This window comes from Leptosomus discolor, unplaced genomic scaffold, assembly GCF_034619465.1.
Source record: "Leptosomus discolor isolate bLepDis1 unplaced genomic scaffold, bLepDis1.hap2 HAP2_SCAFFOLD_112, whole genome shotgun sequence".
Taxonomy (NCBI): Eukaryota; Metazoa; Chordata; class Aves; order Leptosomiformes; family Leptosomidae; genus Leptosomus; species Leptosomus discolor.
The window spans coordinates 241,926-261,894 of NW_028237866.1; positions in this window are offsets into that span (position 1 = coordinate 241,926).

The window sequence follows — 19,969 nt, forward strand, 5'->3', positions numbered from 1 at the left end:
TTAAACTGGTATGAATTTGTACAATTTTCTTTTTATTTTAAATTCCAAATTTGAAATGAAATTAATAGTCATGTTCCTGTCACACTCTCCTTTTTATATTCAATTCAGTCACCCATGCTGGACTGGTATCAACAAGAAGAACAGATACATTATAGGTGAAGAATCAACATGATTAGCTTTTACTTTCAAGAAGTAAGTTTTTACTTAGTTCAAGAAGTAGTTCTGCTTTTAGAAACATCCCACAAAGACACCAAGCAGCCAACAAACAGCAAACTGACCTAGACTGGGAAATCAGTGTCAGCAGTGATATTTTTTGCCGAATTACATGTTAATTTCTGATCTTTGATACAGTAAATGTAAATCTCATCTGTAGGTGTACCTTAAATACCTGTAGGTATGAACTCTTGTAGGCACCTACATATAGACCTTAAATGTCAATGTCCGAACATGCAAACTGGTCTCTCTGAAGAAGAAAATTCAGAACGACAACGAAGGGTTTGTTGATGGCACTTTCTCTAGGCAATATTTAATGCTACTAGTTGTAAGGTGTATTACATGTGTGCATTTCTTCTCCCTTAGTACCTCCATTGGTCTTCATGGACCTCCTTTCAGAATTCCTCCACAAAGACCTCTATACTCCCATACTGTAGATGAAGTCCTGAAGGACCAGAGAAAACATTCTCATGAAGGAGAAAGAGGAGCCTGTCACCTAGCAACTTCAGAGTAACCTAGATGTGAGTTCTCCTGGGAAAAGGATACCCACTTAGATAGATCCCTTCTAGAAGGATTCAATATGGAAATGTTCTGATCTGCCTGGTTGCTAAGGGAATTAATGAGAAAATGGGCAATTGTGCCATGCTGCAGAAACATAACATTTTCTGCTCTGAAATATAGTGTAAATAGGATAGCCAGGGAGCTTTTCTAGCCAGGATTTCACTCAACAAAATGTTTCCAAATGGAAAACAAGCACATCCACTGGGTAGCAGTAGGTATCATGGAGGTTTCCACTGCCAGTCCCTTGCCAAAACCACAGGAAATGTCCTTTACCTCAGTAGGTGGTGGCATGCAGACAAATCTGCAGAGATTCTGAATTACACAAAATATGATGGGGTTCCCTTTCCCCCTGGCACAGCAGTAAGGCAGGCACTAGATGGGTAAAGGGCTTCACAAATGCTTCTCAAATGTCTGAAGACATCTTCAGAACAGGAAGGTTATTTTTTTGCCAGTTTACCAGGGATGAGGATTAGGAATAACTAGGTTGGGGGATTGGCTGTTGCCAAAGAGCCTGGCCAGAGGAGCTGGGAAATGCACCAATTTAATGATGGATCTAGGGACTGTCAGAAGGTAAGTACAGAAAACATTATTACTGTTCAAGGCCTCCCCTTTACAGGACATGTGAGCTAGCAAAAAACAGCTGCCAAGGTCCTGACTGAGCAGATGAGTCTGCTGCTGGGCACATATGTTGACTGAAGGCAGCTGGGATGCTCTACACAAAATTCCGTTATTTGTGTTTTCTTACTGGGATATCCATCCAAACCACTAAAGGTGAGAATTGTCCTTGTATTATTAAGATGCCTGCCAATTACAGAAGTATCTTTTTAAATTGTACTGGTTCTCCTTGACTACTCATGGACTATGCCTACAGAGCAGTTCTTCAATGGTTCTGCAGAAGGACAACTTACTTCTTCTGGATCATATGTGTATGATTTGGTCCACTTTCCTTGTACGTTTTCTTAGGGTGTGACCCTCAATGGATTCCAGATTAATACATCATTTTGTTTTCTTTTGTTTTGTTTTTATTTTACCCAAATGGTCTCCACTGGGGGTTGAAAGCCAAGCTGGTAGATTTTTCTTGTATTATCAGCCTTTGGAATGTTTCTCTCTCATTGTTTCAGCTCTCCTCCTTCATATTCAGCAGTGAAATGTGTAAATTGCACATTCTTTTTAAACAGTTTTAACCCTTTCATGTTACGCAAGACCTCAGAGTAAAGGAAAAGAATGTCCCTCTCCAGCTTTAATTACTTATAATTTTTACTATTAAATGCTACTGTGTTAGGCTTTATACAGAGACATAACAGGATGCAGGCTTTGCCTTTTATAACCATTTTCAGCTGAAAAGTAGGAAACGAATTTAGAGCAGGTACAGGTTGAAGAATCAAGACCTCAAGACCTTGCACATCTGTCTTGGTTTGAAAGACAGATGTCTGCAGAGGAAGGCAGGAGCCTCCCTTGAAATGGAAAGTGCAACCCCCTTCCCTCCTAATTATTATAATTTTGAAATTAACGGGCCTTCAGGCAAGGATATGGGGAATAGGAATAACAGTTCTTTACTAATATATATATATATACATATATATATATATATATATATATATATATATATATATATATATATATAACACAAGGCAGGGAAAAACAAACAACCCACTGGTTTACACTGACAGAGTCAGAAATACAACGTGACACCCTGTTAGGGTGGCAGTAGCAGTCCGATAAGATGGTGGCTGCAGTCCTCCTGAAGCGATGGATGTAGTTCTGTTGAAGCAGCGATCTTGTAAAAGGGTCTGGTCTTCCTCCGAAGGTCCAGTGGTAGGTGGGTAGGTCTTGTCCTCTGGAACTCCAGTGGGGGAAAAAACTCCTCTGGGAATCCAGTGGAAGAAGGCTGCTAGGGTGTTCGAGATCTCAGTTTTTATTTGGCATGGACTGCTTGGCTTCTTCCCCCCGGGCGGAGCATCTCACAATGGGATGGGGAGTCGTGAGGCAGTTCCTTGATGGGCCATTAACAGGAGATAGTCCAGGAGGGAGTTATCGATGGGTCAGGCGATAAGGCATTGTTGTGCCCATTGACAGAAGACAGTCCAGAGGGGGGAGGCAGGGAGCACCGCCCCACCTGGTCTCAACAGCTCCTGAAGATGGTAATAGAATACTTTTTTTTTTTCCTTTTGGCACATTTTACACTGGACAACATCACTCTTCTGACTGCAGTGCTAAGAAGCAGGAAGTTCCATTCATTGAAGAGCAATTTAGAAATTTAAAGCTCTCAACACTTCTGTGCAAATATCTATTTCACAGAGGAAGCCTTCAGCTATTACACACCTGATTCAGACATGTCAGTTTGATGTCTAATGTTTAATGGCCTGAACCTTGGCCTATGGGTCTGAGAGTTGGGTGCTTTAAGTATCTGCAGTTTTTGTTGACTTCATTTGGGTATGTAGGTGCCTCTCACTTCTCAAAACCAAGTTCTTAATGGTTTCTTCCAGCGAGTTTCTGTAAGGAAAAAAAAATGAATTCAGAGCTCATTAGTCCAGCCTGGAGATGTTTGGTTATCTGGATCATAGGCTTGGGACTTTCTCCTCTAAATATGTACATCTGTCTGTGCTCACACTAGGAGGAATAATTGCACTTCCCAGAACCAGATTTGCGTCTGCTAGTTCCAACCAAAGAGGGGAAAGAAAGAGCTAGCTTTTAAAAATGTAATTAATACTAATGGAAAATAAATAGATGCATATGTTCCCTGTAGCCCGTGATGGCCTTTTCTGAGAATGCTTATTCATACTTAACTGTGACAAGGAGTAGATGGTTTTCCAATGAGCAATCACCTCAAGCTGGAAGTTGGGAAGGAAAGGAGAGGAGCCAGATGACCTGAGCAGAGGGCTGAGCACCAACAAGATGAGAGCCCATCCTTGGTAAAGCCTATAATACAAGGACCTCTCAGCACAATCCCATACATCACAGGCCCTGTCCAACCATCTGCATATTAATTCAAAACTTTGCATGGAGCTGGCTCTACCCCTGCCACCCTTCTGAGCTGAACTGGAACCAGGCCACCAGCAGGGTCTGGTTTTGATTAACCTTCTCATTCATGCAGCATCAACCAGCTTAATTTTTTTATTATTGCTGTGAGGGAGAAAAATTAAAGAAGGACTTGCCTGGCATGGTGCGGCCTGCAGCTGTTTCATCTGAATTTCAGAGAGCGAGAGCAGAAATATGGAGAGACCTGGCTAAAATGGAAAATGTTAAGAGGGGATCGGGTACAGAAAACACAGCTGCTGCTGGGCAAGGGTCTGACTCCTGGGCCAGAAATCTGGATTGCAATACCCTCTCGGAAGCTTGGAAAGAACATCTTTATTGATTGATGTTTGTCCTTTTTCTTTCAGCCAAACCCTGTTTCCAGCTGCTTCAATGTTTTGACAGAGCCTCAAATTCAGCTTTCCTTTTTGTACTCTCTTTCCCTCCATTTTCAGTCTACTTTCTTCTTGACACAAGCAAAACCCACTGACAACCCGACAAGATCACAGCCTCTTGCCCTTGATCCTCTTGTACTGAGTCCTTGCACATGGCAGCGAAAACCCTCTGTTCTGCACCACATTTCTCCCTGCACTGAAAAGGACCTACTCTTGTTTAGATCATCTTGGGCTGGATGTTGCCTCACCCTAATGAGCTGAATGTCTAAAGTCACTGTAAAATGAGGGTCATTTTTGGGTCTTCTGCTTTATGCTGATATCCATTTAGCTTGTAACAGCCAGTTGTGCCCACTACACAAAGCACGTTTGCAAAAAAGGCTGATGCATCTCCTCAGAATACTCTTTGTAATGTTGATTGAGCTGGCCCCAGAGCCCAGGTTTGGTGAGTGATGCAACCTTTCACCTCCAAGTTCAACGTGGAAAATTACTTTCAGAGCTATTACTGTTATTCCAGGATGATGAATATAAGAAAAAGAAACAAACAGATATATATGTTAAAAGAAAAAAAAAATTTAAAAATAGACAGAAAGAGGCAAAAAACAGACAAAAAAGCAACATTATAATTCTTTCAGTGAGTCTTGTTTCCTATGTAATTGCAAGAAATGAAAAAGGGCCAGTTTCCCAGGTGAACGCTGCAGCGGTGTACATGGACTTTATTAGTTTCCCAGAGGTTTAAACAGAGCTTGACATTTCACATTTCACTGAACATTACACTCGTACAATGGGTTGGGTAGTATATTTTTGAGCCAAAATTTCTCAAACAAGGGCGTCTAACTCTCTGAAGCCAGATCCATGTTTGGGCACCTAAAATTTCTGAACACCCACAGCTTTTTCTGATTTTGATTAGATTTGTTTGTGCTCAGCACTTCTGAAAAATCCTTCTGATTTTATTTAGGTGCCTGTTGGCAGGGTTGTCTACACTTCAAAGAAAAAAAACATGGAGAGAGGAAGAAAATGGAAAATAAGCAGTATTCTTAACTTGAAATGACTTATAACAGAGGTTCAAATTCAACTTTAGGATCCTTTATTGGCCCATCCCAAACCATTCTGGATTGTTTTGGCTTCACTAGTGCTCTAAACGATGTTGACTAACTTAGGTTGTCTATGCCAAATTAAGAACATTTCTAACATTTATTTTTTTGCATAGATTTACTCTTTTGATTTCTGTATGCTACCTTAAGGACCACAGCTGGAACATTTTGCCCCAGGACCTTACTCATTGCACTCCAGGAGGAAATATGACAAAGAATGGAGAATAATGTTCTCTCAAATAAGTTCTCCTGCCAGTACCCAAGACCAGTTCCCAGCACAATCTGCACACAGGACAGCATGTAGTAGGTAGAACCAGAAACCCCTTATAGAAAGCTCATGCTCTGCTTTTTGGTACCTGCATGAAGAGCAACAGGAAAAAAAAAATGATTCAGTGTGGGTCCAAGGATTATATCCTAAAGAAGCTCTATGGAAAAGAGGCTAGACCAAGATAAGAAAAACAGCAGGAAGTTATCCAGTGCCCAGCAACGGGTGTCCCAAGGAGCAAAGCTGCTGGGACAGGTCATCATGGGACATGAATGAGGTAAGAGGTCCTTTCTCCTTCCAGTTTCTATGTCTCAGTTCCTCATATCTCCTGCCATTTTCACTCAATCCCTAGTCTTCCTTCGGGCAAATTTCCACTGGTTTTGCCAGAGGAAGCACTGAGTAACAGCTGAGTCAGGTTTTGAAGACTTGAGTGTGCAATCTTATACACGACACACTGCAGAAATACGCTTCACTGAGTGATGGGTTTGGGAGCAAGGGAAAGGAAAACCCCAGCTGCAGGTGCACCCCCTTCCCCCCAAGACCAAAGGACAGCAGAACTTTTTAATATCTCATAATATTTAGTTTAATTCTTTTCAAGGGGGAGGGGGAAATCTGAGCGTCAGATTATGTAACCTTAAAAAATGTGTTTCTACTTAAAAGCTAATCAACATCTCCCACATCAGACAGTAAACGTGGTGCTGTTGAGCAGGATTATTCCTGATCTCTGCTTTGTCTCAGCTGTGGATTAAAAAGTGTAATGTTATCCTGTTTAATATTTTAACCGTATGGGCTGCAATTTCATTGGCAATTATATGACAAGGGAAGTGCTCAGCAAGCCAGTATCAATACAAAAGATCTTCATTTCCCTAAAAGCCACATTGAAATCTTTTCCAATGGTAACAGGGGTCTGTCTCATCACCTCTCTTTTCCACAAACCTCTATTTCTTTACACTTTTAGTAAGCCATTTTTTTGCTCAGTGATGCAGGGAAGACTAGAACTGGAACTTGTACCTGCAGAGTGGGTGCTCAGAGCCAAATGCGCACAGCTACACGTACGAAGCCATTCTCAGCACATCAAGATAACAACCATATCCCACCCCACGGCCCTAGCCAACGTTCTCTATTTGAATCAGCTAGTGGTTTGTGCTTTTTCCTGTTTGATGTCTTGCACTCACACAGCAATAAGGATGAACACTGAGGAGAAACTAGGATGAATGTTTAGCTGGATGTCAAGAAAGAGTCTTGTACAGAGTGTATGGATCAGTTCTCTCGGACCCTTACATGTACTAGAATAGAATAGACTAGACTAGACTAGACTAGACTAGAATATTTCAGTTGGAAGGGACCTACGACAATCATCTACTCCAACCATCTGACCAGTTCAGGGCAGTGACTAATACTGAGTATTAGCAGTTCACAGTCCAGTCCCAGAAGTCACTGCAAAGCTGAAGTCTGTCCTGTGATGAACTTATTTCCAGCCTCAAACTGAACCTTCTATTCCTCTATCAGTGGCCTGCTCTGAGCAACTCGTATATTTTGTAAAGCTGAGCTCATTTAGTGTTGCTGTCAAGATGAAATGTTGCTAAACCCTGCATCAAAATTTTTTTCCAGCATGGTAACTTCATTCTTTTTACCCAAAGTTTTACTGAAGGTGTAATGCTGTTTGTTTCCTGTCATGTATCACAGCGAAATGTTGCTGTGCAGTCTTTCAAATAACTTGTAGCTCAGCCCACTCAGGGCATTTCATCTGTGATGTTATACCTATTAACTAGATATAACTAGTTTTTAAAATATTTTTCAATGAATTACATGAAAGTTAGAGTTATACAAGGGCTAAAATCTGTTGTCTTCACTCAGACAAAACTCACACACAAGCCAACAGGAATTTGGCTTAATAAAGGAATTCAGAATCTGACTCAAGAGTAAATGATTTTAATAACACTAATGCTACATTAATACAGTTCATGCAAAACACAGCTTTAATTACCATTTTTTAAGAAAGAGTCAAAAGATCTGTATAAGCAAATAAATTCAAAGTCTTCGTCCTAAATGGGAATTATATTGGGCTACAGACCACTCCTTGTTTATATATATATATATATATATATATGAAATGAAGACAAGAAGTGTTTGGACTTTGTTATGGCATCTGCAAACTCATAAAAGAATGCAGATAAAGTAGTATGTATGCTCTCTGAGTGTTTGAGTTCCTGGTGATTTACTATGATCAAGGCCAGGAAAACTGTTTTACTGAAAAAGGGGGAAAGATACAAAGGCAGTGACCCAAAAAAGATCAGTTTCACATGTATCAAAGCAGACAGCTAATCAAGTCCTGGACTTGGCTGTCCCAGCTGGCTGTTTCCTAATGCCCTGTTGTTTTAGAGATTTGATTGGATGCCTCTGCATTTTTTAATGTTGCTAAATAAATGTAAATACAACTGCATAAAATATAATCATTGGCATGGTATATTTGAGCTCATGAGTTCCACACGGCTATAGAAATCTATTTCATTCACTATAAAACACTAACACTCTATGGATCATCTTTGTTTCCTTATTGTTTTTTCTGTGTGCAATGTATATAATTTCAAATTTGGACGGATTTTGAAACAGAAGTGAATACAAACACAGCATGAATGTAGTTTATGTGACTTCCCCTCCTAATGAATGTGCTCTTAAGCGAATGTACATAATCCTCATCTGTAATTTGGAAACAGGTTAAATACCTGTGAAATGAAAAATATCACTGTGTACTTTTATCAGTTTATTAAAAGAAACTGGTTTTCTCTCCATGGACCAGTCAGAGGAGGTGTGAGAGTTTCTAAAGACACAGGGAAGATGACAATTTTTTAATTAGGTTATAACTAAAAATAAAACTGGGCAGAGATTTTAGTGACTAGACTGTAAGATTGATCTGCCTTTAAGGTCCCCAAAGGGGAAGCTGTGCTTCTCTGGGTGCAGAGACAGAATTTGACAAGGGCCCACAGGAAATGATTCTGCTCCTAGGGAGGATGCACAATGGGATATTGCTCAAGTTTCTTCACAGCATGTGTTCCTACTGAGTGAGGTGTGAGGATTTTCACATCACATTCACCACACCACACTAGCACATTTTTGGAAAAGGGTGACCTGTTCTCTCATACATGGCATGTAAGCAGTCCAATGGTCACTGCCCAGAGCTGTTCCCAAATCCTTCTTCTCACCAAAGTACCTAAGTGCTAGGAAGGAAAGACTGGAAAAAGACTTCACCAAAAATGGAAGCCACCTGCACAAAGGGGACCTCTCACATACAAATGGGCAATTATTTTTCTGATGGTCACAAAGAACTGAAGTCAAGAAAGAGCATAATATGTTTCCTCTCATTAGGTTAGAATTAGGAGTTTCTCAGGCTGTTGGAGAACATTTCATTTACTTTTAGGGACTTTTTAACTACACAGATGCTTTTGCAAAGGAGGATTTCCAAGAAAAGGAAGGTTAAATCAAACCAACCAACTCTATCCAGTGTTACTAGGAAAGGGAGATAATATCACAAGTCAGAAACCCTGTTAATGTCATTTATATCAGAACACAGGCTTGTGGGCATGTGGCTATAGGGAGGTGCTGAGGTCTTTGCTGGAATAGCTAAGTACCCTGTGAGATGGAAGTTGTACCAGCATCCAATCTTCACATCTTCAAATTCTTGGCAACATGGGATCCATGACAATTAACTGATAATTATGAGGAACTTACCACAAAAGGCTCTCTTGCAAGAGCAGGCAGAATATGCTGATTTTTTTGTTTGCATAGATTTGCCTAGTGAGCCCCACATAGATAAGTCTCACTCTGAACTGACAACAATGCAGCTTGTATGCCTTTCTAGAACAGGCAGAAGTTATAGCTAAAATTCAGGAATCACTGCATACTAGAAGCCAGTTTAAAGAATAAAGAAAAAGAAAATGAAGTTGGCAAGAGACATAAGTTGTCTTTCAATATGTGGCAAGTTGTTATAAAGAGGTTGATAATGACTCTTTTACTATAGCAACTGATTAAAAGATGAGGGGAAAATATCCCAATTTACAGCAAAGAAAAGTTGGGTTGGAAAATAAGAAGAACATAACTGTAATAGAAACAAGAAATTTAGGAGGACATACACTCTCTTTTTGCTGAAGCTTTTTGAGGCTTGACTGCTGGCTATACAACATGTTCTTCACGTACATCTGCCTCATTGGAGGGTGGTAAAATAACGTTTCTCTTGAGACTCCTTCCTGTTACACAACACTGCAATCTCTGGTATTTTACAGAAAATAAATAATTATCTGTGACTATGTGGGTATCTAAACAGAGTACTTGATTTGGCCCAAAAAATGCCAGACAGAAAGCAGTAATTGTGCAGATTAAGTCCAGAACAATACCTCCCAGGAGTTTAGATTAATTCAGATATGGGACTTTGATTCCGCAGGTATTTTGGCTGGCTGGGAAATTAGGTCATTAACTATCATTATAATTTTAAAAGTTGTTTATGGAAGCTCCCTAGGTGCTTTCCAGGGATTCAGCAACTCCTGCACACTACTTAGAAGAGCTGACATGCTGTGATGCAGTCTTCCCAAAGTTTGGGAAGGTCTAGATCTGCGAATTTGACTATGACCATGTTCTGAGTAACAGCAGTTCAAAAAATGGGAAATTAAGGATTATTACAGTCTCCTCATCCTAGTAAGAGATTGGGAGAAGGAACCAGGACTTTCCCTTCTCCACAAGCGCATGAGAAGGGTTGACAGGGAAAGAGTCAAAGCCATGCTAAAGCTCACCCCATCAGTAGATGCATTTCAGCAAACATTAAAATCCAAAGGGAAGGGAAAGAACTTGCACTGGGTATGAAAATCCCAGAGGTGAGAGCAAGCCTTTATGTCAGGTAGAATTTGCCTCACCTTTTACACACTTCCCATAATTGCTCTTACCACATCAGATAATTACCTAGTCCTTCTGTGTTTCAGCTAGTTAGGGGCAGGGCTGCCAAAAGCTTGGAGGTTATCTTTGCTTAAGCATCCAAGTATTAAAAGGCTTAGCCAAAGCTTATCTCAGATTCTGGAGGCTTCGACGCTGGCCTCTCCATCAACTTCCTTTGCAGGATCCAAAACTTTTTCTCTCCTCAGTCACAAGTGGCCACTGACTTCGAGGAAATCCAAATATATCCTGTCCTTGTATTATCCAATTATCTTCAAAACACTGTTGATTACAGCAGCAGTACTGTTGCTAGAGATGGGCTTTACCTCTTCATCTGAGGCCTGGGTTGAACCTTCCCCAAGATGTAGATCCTGATTTCAGTTTGATTTAAATGGATTACGTAATAGTGCCTCAGCAGCATTCACATCTAAATCTGAACTCTGCAAGAATTCGATGATGTTCATTTCTGGCTCACTCCCGAACACTTGTATTCCTGCACCAGACGCCAAATCATACATTTTTTACCATCTCTATCTTTTTGGTTAACTGATAAAGTAGTCAAAATGGAACTTTACCAAACTTTCTGGCTTAAAATTGTCTTTCGAGTGAGAATGCACCAGGCACTTATCTTCAGCAATGAACAGTTTTGGAATTGTTTAAGAAGAAAAGTTCAGTTGCCTGAGGATAGTGGGAGGTGAGCCAAAGTGAGCTGAGTTTAGGTGGGAAAGAGAAATTATCAACAGGGTACCAGAAGAGAGAGGCACGTCCAAATTTGTTTCTCGGCCTTCAGTCCTGCCATTGTTTCTTCTTGAAATTTGATATTGTAAAGTCCAAAAAGGAGTTACAGTGCTGAAATTCCGCCTATCACTGCAAATATCTCCTATTTTCAAACTGTTGCAGGTTCCACTTCTCAGTAATACATTCCTCATGTAGCAGCATGAATCCATAGAAATAAACAGAAACCAGGATGGATTTCTTAAAACATTCAAATAATATTAGTCTTAAAGTATTAAGAGAAGCTGTTAAAATACTTGTGAGGGTGGGTTTGTTTGTTTGGTTTCTTTTTTCTTCTTTTGTTGTTTTGTTGGGGCTTTTTCCCCTCCCTGGCCTTCTTCTGTTTCCTTTTCAATGTTATCTTAAGCTTTCAGGTTCCCTTTCCCAACCATCTTCTTGGAAAATGGGCTGTCGTTTCTAAGCCATCTCCCCAACGATCAGCGGTTTATAAATGTTTGTTTTTCAAATACCTTAATTGTATGGTCTACCCAGAAGTGATCAGCACTGAAAATTATATTTCAGAGCTAAACACAACCAGATGGAGAGAGAACAGCCAGCCATTTGAAAAAGCCTAAAAAACCTTTCTGAGCTCCCCATGTGGTTTGGTTGATCACTGGTTAATTTCATAATGATTTCTCTTGCAGATGGGTGAAAATAATCTGGGTTTATATTTATCTATCAGAAGAAAGAGCCAGGCTTTCAAAGACAACACAGACATATCAATATCAGACAGGCTGTGGAACTGATACAAATGCAACTACTCCTGGCTTCACAGAAACATAAAACCCTTTTCAGAGGCAAAGTTTTCCTTTGTAACACATTCACATTGGACTCTTGGTTTTCATTAGCACTCAGTCATCCTGTTTGGAGACAGAGATCCTTTGCACCTTGCTTTTGCTCTCAGGTGGGTTGAATTACTTGCTTTTTTAATTCAGGGAGAAATGGAACAGCATACAGTGTCATAGGAGATATAAATTATATTGGGGAGAGACATTCCATGCCATCTACTGTATTCACACAGACTTTATAATGAAACATACACACCCTGTCCAATGCCAGACTCATCCTCAGGAATCCTTTTGCTGGCCTGGGTGAGTTTGTTCTTTCCTCTTGAAGCCCTTTTGAAGGACAATTTATGTCCTGCTTTGCTCAAGTAGAGTTTTACATCATTGTCACAGCTTGCCTGTAAGGTCCTTGGACAATTCAACAAGGTGATGGAGGAGAGGTGAACGAAGTGGTCCTGCCATCATCCAATATCGTTCATATTCTTTTGTGGTTGAGAGTGGGACATGTCTTCCAGAAGACAGTGATGATGGCAGGAAATAACCCTGATGATCTGATAGCAGTTCCTTCCACTCTGGACAGTCAAAGGTATTTGTTCATTCTTGTGGCTTAGTGTGGTTGCAAATTTGGAGAGATAAAAGTTTCAGGAGTTACATGGAAAAGATGATGGGTAATAGGTACAAGTTACTCCTGGGGAGATTCTGACTGGACACAAGAGGAGAATTTTTCATAATGAGAACAATCAGCCATTGGAATGATCTCCTAGGGGAACTGGTGGATTCCCCAACACCAGACACTTTTAAGATTCAGCTGGACAGGGTGGACAGGGTACTGGGCCACCTTTTCTAGACCATGCTTTTTCCAAGAAAGAGTGGACCAGATGATCCCTGAGTTCCCTCCCAATCTGGTATTCTATGATTCTATGATTGAAGACCTAAAATCTTAATCAGGAGGCCAAACAAAACTCGCACTGTGGAACCACTCAGATGCAGCAAGAGGCAGTAAAGTCAGGTGAAGGGATGAAGGGAAACACAAGAGTCATTGGGATTACAAGTCCTTGCAGATGCATGGAGCAGAGCTTCTTTTGCAGTTGAGGCCCTGTTGGCCACCAGAACAATTTATATCCATACCCTGAACTTCGAGAAATCACTCAGAAAATACGGCTCTTGAAAGCTCCCTGGGCTGGACCTCAAAGTGGGCTTGTCATCAGAAGCCTTCAAAACTATATCCTTTCCACGACTTGCTGGGACAAGCTAAAATGAACTGGGGACTCAACAGGCCACAGAAGTAAATGACAACTGCAGAGACAAATAATTGTATTAATTTCCCTTGCCTGTGGAAAAGATATCATGTCCAATAAGCACTGGAAGAAGAACACAGGCTTTACAGATTTGCTTGTGAAGGGGATACAGAGAACTTTTTTAAATACACCTTTTTCTGTTCAGCCTGGTAAGATATCTATAAATGTTTACATGGTTTGATACCCCTACAGCTTCACAGCTGGTGTCAATAAGTGCTGGTGCAAGCAAGATCTAACTCAGACACTTGGTTTTACATGTTGCCTGAGAGAAGACAGGCACCTTATACTTCAAAAAAAACAAAAATAAATAAATCAACTACAAAGACGTTGCCTCAAGCGGAAGCCCTCTTCAAGGCTCACATTTAATGGCACAAGTGAGCAACTGCAGAAATAAAATAGGCCCTCAAATACACAGGCAACACTCCACAGCGTTTCTTACCAGAAAGTGTCCTTCTGGAGCCTCTGCAGCTGTTGGAAAGATTCTGATATCCTCAATTCAAAAGGAAATTCTCGCCTGAACAGCAGCAGCCTGATGGAGTCCGATATCTCTTCATGGAGATGCTGAACTGAGAAGCGGGTCTGGGGGAGATGAAAACAGGCGAGCAGAGGGATAGGGGAGGAGAGGGCTCAAAAACCCCACAAACGCCGTGAGACTCACTGATTTAAGTGTAAAAAAGCAGGCTGTGGAGTGAGTGGATAGGTCAGAGAAGGAAGTAAAAGGGAGGTTGGGGAGGCTGATTTCTACAATCCTGCTTGCAGGCAGAGGGGACAATTTTGCTTGTCACTGAAATCTTAGAGGAACACAAGACAAATTAAGTACACTTGACAGGAAATATTGTTGACAAGATATGTATGATGGAAAAGAAGGTAAGAAGAGAAAGAATATGTTGACAAATCATAGGTCCATTCAGCTTGAGGTCTAAAGTAAGTACTACCGTGGTATCAGAGACCACTACATTTCATCTACTATCTCTTATTACACCATCAAGGCCCTTGTCTTTACCCTTGTCAGTTTTTCATTGCTTTTTATGCCTCTGTGCGCTATTAAGGTGTAGAGAAATATACTAGCTACCTCCCTGACTGCTGCAAATTAATAGACAAGAGAGAAAGTCTGCAGTCCAAAGGAGAGAGAATAGTCTTAAACAAGACTGCCCTGAAAGAAGTAGTTATAATGGGCTGGTGCACAGCTGCTATGCATCAGGGCTCTCCCAGGTCTCAAAAGACTTGGCGAATAGAACTAGTGAATAACGAGGTTTTTCTGTTCCACTACCAAACAAAATATTGCTGGAAAAAATATTTTATTTTGGACTGAGATTATTTTATTTTTTTATTTGAGGACAAAAATCCCAAAATTAATTCTGGACCAAAGAATAATATTACACCTTGTTTTGAAGTGATTCAACACTTTTTAAATCTTCTGTGAAACGTTTGTCTTTAAAAAGATCAACTTTAAAATAAAATATAATTTCAAAACAAGAAATACATTTGATAACGTCAAACCAAAATTTTTCATTAATTTAGAAAATATTCCCACTTCCTTTGACTGAAACTATTACCTAAATGAGAATGGAGTTCACAGATAGCTTACATTTCCTTTGCAAAACTTAAGCCTCAGTGGCACTATATGCATACAGATCTCCTAATTAGCACTCTTTTCTGTACTATTATAACATCTATTGCATTGTTTCTTTTATTACAATGTTCCTGATTTATAGGGATTTTAACATCCCTTTCCAGCCCATCTACCTGCACTAATTCAGGATCAATTCCAGCTGTTTCATCCCTGCAGATGGTTCTCTAATTGTTCTTAAAGACTTCCAGTAATCCACCTGGAGGAACAACACCCCAAACAATGCACTCAAGTGATTCAGTGCCTTCTGATTATAAAACTTTTTTTCCCTCATTCCTACCTGGGATCCTCTCCTGTTGTTTAAGCCATGACTTTGGTCTGTCATGAGCATGGAGAAACAGAGCATCCATTTCCTTTCTGCAGCATCCTTTCATATACCTACAGTCTAGGATAAACAATGTGTCTTTCTCCAGGTTTCAAGACTTCTGACCTTATTCACCTGTCAACTTCCTCCAGTTGATCTGTATCTTTTTTGGCATCACAAGTCCAAAATTACCCATAGGACTTTGGGAAAACCTCCAGCTAAGACTTTATCAATGCTGAACTGCAGGAAAGTGTTACTGCACATATTTTGCAGGTGAGATTTGTGTTTATCCATCCACCGCGCTGTTTGTCTTTTTTGTGATATTATGACACCATTGACTTATGTTCAGATTACGCTCCACTGCAGCCTCAGACTCCCACTACCCAGAGAGCATCACCAACCCCATATTTGGGAAAATTGTATTTGCTGCCTAAGGCATGAACCTTTTTACTGATTCCTACTGAAGACCACCTTTTTTTTTTTTCAGATCATTTCTCCAGTTCGTTGTAATCATACTAAACTCTCCTCCTGCTTTCCAGCATTTGCAGTTACCCCTAGCTTAGTGTCACCTGCAAACTTAATAAAAAATCTCTGTATTACATCATTCGCTGATGAAAATATTGAATAGTAGAGGAAGCAGGAACAAACCCCTGTAGAACTTCATTCCTATATCCTTCCATTTTGTCAGTGAACCATTGATAACTAAGGAGTACGATTTTCCCACACGTTCAATTACTTGCCCACTCTAACCCTTTCAGAGCCACTACTTTTCAGAACAGTCCTCTTTTTTGAGAGTATCTCTAAAATTATGTTTGTTCCCATATATGCACTTCACTTGAATAAGCTCAGTTTATCAAGTATCTTGATTGCTACATCTCTACCTTTTAAATCAAAGTCTCACTTCATTTTCAAGAGGAAAAAATATCTACAGAACATCTTGTGAGGGGCTGAAATACTGGTTTTGTTCTCAATCAAGTTAAAACTAGGCTAACATTCAGATTTCTACCTATTTTTCATCTTTTTCATTGCTTCCTTCCATGGCAGGAATATTTGTGTGTGGGAGGATTGCTCTGTGCTTTTAAAAAAATAAAAATAAAATCAAAAAATGAATGAACACTCCTGCTAGTTCTTTGCAGTTTTATCTGATCAAGCTACTGGATAACACCAGCAAAAGATTTGATTCATACATTTCCTCTTTTAACTTCTTCTCCAGAAAACCTTAATTTGTAAAAATGCCTTAATTCATAAGTTTTTGTTGTACAGCTGTTTAATCATCTCCCATTTAGTGTGGAATTTGTTGGAATTAGAGTGACTTGTGTTTGAAATGAGCATGTTGGGCAAGATAAAGTCCTTACAATGGTCCGTTATCATTCCACAGTGACATTTGCTAACCAAGCTCATGACCTCATCAGAGAATGAAATTATGTTGGTTCTACATGGCCCATTTCTATTAAACCATGTTGACTGACATTAAGTAGATTTGTTCTCTGATTTTCAATTATTTGACTCCTGGATTTGTGTGGGGTTTTTTTTATTTTGCCTAAGACTGGTGTCAAGCTAACGGACTTACTATTAGTTGGGTCATCTTACTTGGCCGTTTTGAATATTGGCACAAAATTAACTGCTCTGATCTACTGGAATTTACTGGGTAGGCCAAGTTTCATTTGAAACTAAGATAAATTGGCTAGAGATCTCTTCAGACAACCCTTTTAGGCGTCTTGGGTGCAAGTTATTCAGGCCTACTGATTTCAAAATATTTATCCCTCTCTGAAGTTGTTTAAAACCATGCTTAGTTACTAATGGACTGGGATATGAGTTCACTATTCTCATGTCACAGGAGTGCAACATCCCACTTCTTTCTAAATGTAGAAACATTTACAGAATATGTTTGATTTTTCAATGTTGTTGCTAGCAAAAATTTTACTACTTTGATCTAGCCATGGGCCCCTATCACTGTGATGAATCAGTTGTGATGTTGTAAAAACTCTGCAGTTCTCAATGCACAGGAAAGGAAGAAAACCCCACAGTTTGTTGTTTTGTCCAATAAGTGTAATTTATGTCTACTGGATCCCATTTTCTTATCTTTCCTCCATTGCCACTTGTCCTTTCATTGTCCATGGAGAGAGATGCTGGATCCACACAGTGTAAGCACACTACCTGCCTAGAAGTGACTTTTCCAACTCAGAGCCAAGATGCAATAACAGGGAGCAGAACTGTGCTACTGTTGCCTGCAAGTGCCTTTCATAAATAGATACACATGACCAATACTACCTAAGATCCAGATAATTTGTGGATATAACGGTCACTGTAGATCCAGATAATTTGTGGATATAACGGTCATTGTAGTGACCAAATCTCTCCTCTCTTCCACCAACCTGACCTTGTAAAGACACAAAGCTCCATTGTGTCTTTCAACAACTGAGCTGTTAGGACAAATGTTTTTGTGGACAGATTTCTCTTTCCATGGGGCAAGATATATATCTTAAAGCAGATCTTCTCAGGGAGACTGTTCTGTGTTGATTTATGTATTTCTACTTAGCCATTACAATCCAAACTCAAAGCCTTAGACAAAAAGGACAATGCGCTGAGGAGAATCAGAAAGCAGAGACACTGAATTGGCTTCCACATATTAGAGACCTTGAAAGAACCAGTGTCACAATTCAGTGCTGGAGACCAAGTAAAAAAAAAGTCATGAAACAAGGCTAAAAAAGATCTTCTGATTAATTTGCAGTCAGATTAGCTCATGTAAAATGAGCAGCACCTGCCCATGGCCTATGCATGGCCATGGCAAACATGAAAGATGTGCGTGCAGCCCTTTGGCTAGTCCAGGAGGGAAAAGTGCATGTCTGGATGACATTCACTGGTTTTACACATTTCTTAGTCTTGGGAGATGCTTTACCCCTAGTTACTGTCACCCAGAATGTAAGATATTCCTTAATCTTTCCAAGTTACACTCATGAGACTTTCTAGGGGCATGGTGTTACTGAAAGCAGATCAGAATAAAGTGTCTTGTATTCCTTCTGTGCTGTGCATATCCCTATTACTCTTTCACACTCTGGATACTGCTCCATCTCAGGAGCAACTCCAGGTGCTTTCTTAGGGCAAACTGCCAGGTGTTCTGTGCTGTCTGGGCACTATAGGCAGGGCTGAAGATTTAGTCCAAGAGCTGTTATTCTCCATGGGGAAAGGAGGAGGTCTCTCTGGATTTGGACTTCACATTAAAGCCGATGCTGAAGGCTCACCTGGCTTTGTTCAGCCAGCCATGCTGTTTTTGCAGGTGCAGAGTACTGAGCCCTGAAGGGCGGAAGGTTAAACAGTCATGGCTTTGAGCAGGGAAGCCACTGCCTCATAGAGATAGAAGGGTTAAACCAAGCAAATTCCCACGGGGAGGAGGGAAAGAAAAAGGAAGCTGCATGCAGTAAAAGTTTCTCTTGGTGTTTTATACATGAATAATGGTCCCCCTGGGGTTAGCTCCTGGGTTTAGAGAAGGATGTTATCTCGTCTAGACGTACGATCTGAACATCCCCAAAGAGCTGGCGCCTGAATCTCACAGGAGACAAAGTTTCCCCCACTGACTCCCATGGGATGCATCCAAAAGATTTCTATTTCAGAAGCACCTGCAGGTAGATGAGAGGAGAAAGGGGAGGTGGGAACAATAATTCAGACTATCTTCTATGGGTGTTTTTGCTTTTTAATGTAAGTAATATCCAAACTCCTGGATCTCTGCATGCAGGGACTGTGAAGTTTTAGTAGGCTCATAGGTGCCTAATATGAGGAAACATAAGCAGAATGCCCTCTAGGGAGCCTGGTGCCAGCTTCATATGAGATCAGTTCATGATTTGAGTGAGCTTGGGACAAACTCAAAGTGACTTTCAGCCAGTTTCTGGTGTTAGGAAGACAGAACGCAACCCTCCATAGATCAAGTATGTCCTAGTGTTTCTCAGGATCGCCTTTGCTCATCAGATAGCAAAGCCAGGGACTAGAAAACCCTGGGTGTGATTCCAGACCTACACTGTCACCTAGGGAAGATCACTCTGTGCAGTACTTCTAATTACTAGCTTTTAAATATAAGAAGAGCCTATAAATCAATTTATTTGAGCACTACTGCTCACAACTGGAATTATTTTACTCTTTCTCTGATCAGTCCACCTCAAAAAAATGCACAGGAATGATGTTTCTTTCAGCTTCACAGATGCATTTGAGAGGATGATATTTAAGCAACATACCAGCATGAATGGAAAAGATAGTGCAATATTCCCCTAGCTTTCTTGCAGTAGTTTTCCTCCACCAGCTCAGCTCAACGGAAAGACTCCTTTGTGCTGTGAGGCTCAAGGACTTTCCTTGTTCAGCCAGCCTTTAACACTGGCCTTGATCTTGTTTTTCCACTAGCATCCTGTATCTGTTCAGCTGTACTTAGAAGAAAATTACTCTGATTTTGGTGGATATTTTGTGTCCTCCTTTGTCATGCCAGCATCAAAGCTTGTTCACAAATACTTGGTTGCACTCCATGTGCAAAAGGCTGATTTGATATTTGAAGCAGATTTCTGATTAAATCAGCTAGGGGCATGCAAGGCATCCACATATGTACATCTCTCTACACCATGTTTCGCCTCAAACATTGCACATAGTTGAAATTATTTAATGCTATGTGAAAAAATCAGCAGAAGACAAAAGAGTAAAACAAGGCATGGAGACTTCAACCACTACATCAAACATTG